The sequence below is a fragment of the Eleginops maclovinus genome, chromosome 14 (assembly GCF_036324505.1).
Source record: "Eleginops maclovinus isolate JMC-PN-2008 ecotype Puerto Natales chromosome 14, JC_Emac_rtc_rv5, whole genome shotgun sequence".
Taxonomy (NCBI): Eukaryota; Metazoa; Chordata; class Actinopteri; order Perciformes; family Eleginopidae; genus Eleginops; species Eleginops maclovinus.
Window position 1 is genome coordinate 930,978 of NC_086362.1, and position 5,000 is coordinate 935,977.

General features: G+C 45.1%; 1 protein-coding gene across 1 annotated transcript in view; it reads right to left on the minus strand.

The window, feature by feature from the left end:
* The window catches only part of LOC134876172 (tetratricopeptide repeat protein 39B), an 18,311-nt gene that overhangs the window by 12,960 nt on the left and 351 nt on the right, over positions 1-5,000 (minus strand). The gene's annotated exons all lie outside the window — the stretch shown is intronic.

A 5,000-nucleotide genomic window follows, 5' to 3' on the forward strand; every position in this document is an offset into this window, starting at 1 on the left:
ACTCCATCCAGACTACAGTACAGCATCCTCTGTGGTACACCATCCAGACTAGAGTACAGCATCCTCTGTGGTACACCATCCAGACTAGAGCACAGCATCCTCTGTGGTACACCATCCAGACTACAGTACAGCATCCTCTGTGGTACACCATCCAGACTAGAGTACAGCATCCTCTGTGGTACTCCATCCAGACTACAGTACAGCATCCTCTGTGGTACACCATCCAGACTACAGTACAGCATCCTCTGTGGTACACCATCCAGACTAGAGCACAGCATCCTCTGTGGTACACCATCCAGACTACAGTACAGCATCCTCTGTGGTACACCATCCAGACTAGAGTACAGCATCCTCTGTGGTACACCATCCAAACTAGAGTACAGCATCCTCTGTGGTACTCCATCCAGACTGGAGTACAGCATCCTCTGTGGTACTCCATCCAGACTACAGTACAGCATCCTCTGTGGTACACCATCCAGACTACAGTACAGCATCCTCTGTGGTACTCCATCCAGACTAGAGCACAGCATCCTCTGTGGTACACCATCCAGACTAGAGCACAGCATCCTCTGTGGTACACCATCCAGACTACAGTACAGCATCCTCTGTGGTACACCATCCAGACTAGAGCACAGCATCCTCTGTGGTACACCATCCAGACTACAGTACAGCATCCTCTGTGGTACACCATCCAGACTAGAGTACAGCATCCTCTGTGGTACACCATCCAGACTAGAGTACAGCATCCTCTGTGGTACTCCATCCAGACTGGAGTACAGCATCCTCTGTGGTACTCCATCCAGACTAGAGTACAGCATCCTCTGTGGTACACCATCCAAACTAGAGTACAGCATCATCTGTGGTACTCCATCCAGACTGGAGTACAGCATCCTCTGTGGTACACCATCCAGACTCCTCAATAAACTCCAATACATCCAGAACTCAGCCGCCTGTCTTCTCCCCCGCTCCTGTGACCACATCATCCCTGTCCTGCAGAACCTCCCCTGGCTCCCTGTCCCACAATGCATCTACTTCAAGATCCTTCTCCTGACCTACAAAGCCCTCCATCACCAGGCCCCCTCCTACCTCACAGACCTGCTCCAGCACCACTCTCCGTCCCGCAGCCTCCGCTCACGCAAATCTCCTCTCACTTCCTCCCAGGACCAAACTCCAGACCTGGGGGGACAGAGCCTTCTCTGTCGCTGCCCCCTCCCTCAGGAACTCACTCCCCAAAAACATCTGTGACCGCCCTGACCTCTCAATGTTTAAATCCCAGATCAAAACTCACCTTTTCAAAACTGCTTTTAATCTGTAGATGAATGTTGTGTTTTAAAAGTGAGTTGTCGGAGTTCTGTTGGATGAACTGTATCTCTGTAGAGCGTCTTTGTGTTTTAGAAAAGCGCTCTGTAAATAAAATGTATTATTACTTTAGTATATATAATGTACATTGAAAGCTAAATATTCTTGTGACCAGGGTTCCCAGGAGTGGATGTGCTTATACTTGATCCTAAACCCCCCCCCCCCCCCCCAGGTCTCGTGTTTGTGTGGAGACCGCTGTATGATGTTACACACCGGAGGAGGTCAGCGGCCGAGGAGCCTCTCTAGTGACAGCAGCTCTCTGATCAATTAGTCAAGACCTACACACTGTGTCCTGTTACTCACACACACACATATTCCACTGTCTAGGGGCCTGGAAACCCCCCCTGAGATCCCCCAGTATGACCTGACTGGAGACCCTGTTGCAGCAGAACCCCCTCCTCCAAAGCCCCCAAACACATCTCACTTGTTGAACGACGTCTCCTGTTCTTTAGGGCTGCTTCAGTAACGTCTGGAACAACTTTCAGAGCCTTAAAATCCAACTTAAGACCAATCAAAACCAGAAGCAAAGAGCCGGGCATATTCACGGGGTCCTGGAAGGCCCACCACACTTATTGTTACCCATCGACGGACCATTGAACCAGTTTGAGTGACCCTTCAAAATCCAAAAGCTCACTCCATGACCCGCCAAATCCAACCAAGGAAGTTCCACAAAAACACACTTAATGGCATTTGAAACTTTCTCAAAGACCTGGACACACTAAAGAAGTTCTTGAAGACCCATCCAACCTTATGGTACCCATTGACGGACCCTTAAGCAACTTCCAGTGATCCTCAAGATCCAAAAGCTCACTTCATGACACACCAAATCTCCACGAAATTTCCATAAAAGCTTAAAACCAAAGACATAGGCTCACTCAAGACCCATCGTTTACCAGTACCCTCAAAGGACCTTTGAAAAGTTCCCTCAAGATCCAAGAACTCAATCGTTGAACGATGTGAGCGATTCTCAAAGACCTCGGACCATCATGGGGCTTCTTAAAGACCCTTAAAGTTACTGATACTGTAAACATATCATTGATAAGTTGCCTTAAGATCCAAGAACTCATTTCTTCATCCATTTAATCTCGGGATCTTCTTCCATTCCTTGAAGACTCATCGAACTTCAGGGGCCAATTAAAGTGACCCTCAAGATCCAGAACCTCCAAGAACGTTTCTAAAAAACCTTTTCAAAGACCTGTCAACATTCAGGAATTCCTTTAAACTAATCAAACTACTTGGTACCCATCTAACGAGCCCTTATACAGACCCTAAAGATCCAAACGCTCGCTCCAGAGGGAGTTGTTGATTCTGGAACTCAAGGTTTTCTCGACCTACGAGCTACAGGCTAACATATGCTAAGCTTATTTTCTCTTCTATCTTTCTCTGGGTGTGTGAAGGGTTGTAGATATTTAGGATAATATAAGTACATGATTTAACTGAATGTGGACAAAACATCAAGTGGTTTTTTCACACATACAAGAGAGGAAATGGTTTCTAATATGTCTTTAAGTAAGGAATATTCTGAAATCCGTTCATACCACAGGGTTTTAACAGTAATTAGCTTCATAGCCTCGATTACAGAATAAAAAATGTCGTAGCAAACGCATTTCGTCTCCACAGGATACGGTAAATCATTTCTGCCTATTTGTATTATTTATTGTTGTGTTGCCGGGCAGAGACATGGGACGGTTACCTCTTTGTCTGAGTCGTTAATAAACTCAGCGTGTCCCACAATCCTCCCAGTCAGCTGAGTTCCTCTGTAATGGGACGAGGTGGATTGGAGACGCACAGAGGAGCGATTGTGAGGGGAAATTAAGTGAGGTATGACCCGGTGGAGCCTTAAAAAAAGAGGGAATACCTCTAAGAAAAAATGTGCTTAATCTCAGAGGTTAAAGGAGGACATTTACAGGACACACCTCAAAACTGAAGGAGAAAGATCATGGCTGAATTTGTGTTTTAATATCCTTTCCAATTTGAGAAGTTAATATCAGAAAATCTGAGTTTGGTCCTGCAAATGATATTAAAATCAAGTTAGGGTTATTTTAGTTTTGGTTTTCAGGGTATTTGTTTGTTGCTAGGTAGAAAAAAGACCAAGCTGACGTCTGAATATAAGTATATTAAACCAAAATCTGAGGGACTTCAAATACAGCTCATTGTACCTCTATAAGCGGTCTGTAGGTTACATATAATATATATCCATAACGTTCCTGTAGTGTTTCTGAGCCACAGCCTGTCTCTGGGATTATTCACAACATTCTCTTTGTGAAAATGTTCTGATTTCTGGGTCCTTGTTTCTATCCACCTGCAGCGTGTTATCAGCTTTAAGTGAAGTACCATCGGTGTGTGTGTGTGTGTGTGTGTGTGTGTGTGTGTGTGTGTGTGTGTGTGTGTATGTAAATGACAGATCTGATTACCACCACAGGCTGCCGTCTGCACAGCAAACAGGAAGCTGGATTTCGCTCCTAATTGCGTTTGCATTAGCGACCTGCTCTCTGAGATTTGATCAGACTGGTCAGAGTGGTTTCGGGCTGCAGGAGCGATGCAAAGTGAGCCAGTAAAAGTTACTTTTTAACCTTTATGTTTCCAGTAAGTTTACACCCTGGTTGCTATTGTTCTAACTGGGAGTGTCCCAGTGCAAATAAAGTGTGAGAGGATGCTCAAAGTTCGGGTTGGAAACTGGGAATACTGTATTTCCTATAAAAGCAGCACTTGGATATATCCATATAATACTCATGTGCAATTCTACTATATTACCATAACACTACAGCCTGCTAAATGCATCATGCCCCTAATAACCATATACACTAGCCGGCCAAACAAAGCCCCCCCTCTGATATCCGTTGGACCGCCTTCAGCTTTACGGCACGCCTTCTCTGTGGCATCGTTTCCATGAGCTTCTGCAACGTCTCAACATTTATTTCTGTCATTAATTGTTGATCTTGTGTTGATGACGGGAGATTCAGACCACTGATCAAAGTCTCCTCCAGCACATCCCAAAGACTCTCAATGGGGTTCAGGTCTGGACTCTGGGGGGGCCGATCCATGTGTGAAATGAGGTCTCATGCTCCCTGAACCACTCTCTCACAGTCTGAGCCCGATGGATCCTGGCATTGTCCTCTTGGAACATGCCCGCTCCATCAGGGGAGAAGAGATCCATGGATGGAATAACCTGGTCCTTCAGGATATTCAGGGAGTCAGCTGACCTCATTCTTTGGGTTGCTGAACCTAGACCAGACCAACTGCAGCAGCCCCAGATCATAGCACTGCCCCCCACAGGCTGGGGACCTGGTTTTTGGCCGGGCAGTGTATAACTGTAATACTGGTGAAAATACTAATTATGAATCCATAATCCAGATATAGCTGCTAAAATATAATACTAACAAAATGCACATTGGTATTAAAACTCTCAAATATGAATAAAATACCAAATAAAGAAATATTAAAAATGCACAAGTGTGATAGGAAAACTATACTTTGTGGAGCATAAAGGAAAAGTCATTTAAAGAAAATAAAACTGAAAAATCTGAGACGAAAAAATGTAAAGAAATAGAGCACATAGAAGGTGATGTATGATGCGAATATGATACAGCAGATAGAGCCTCTCTCTCTCTCTCTCTCTCTCACACACACACACACACACA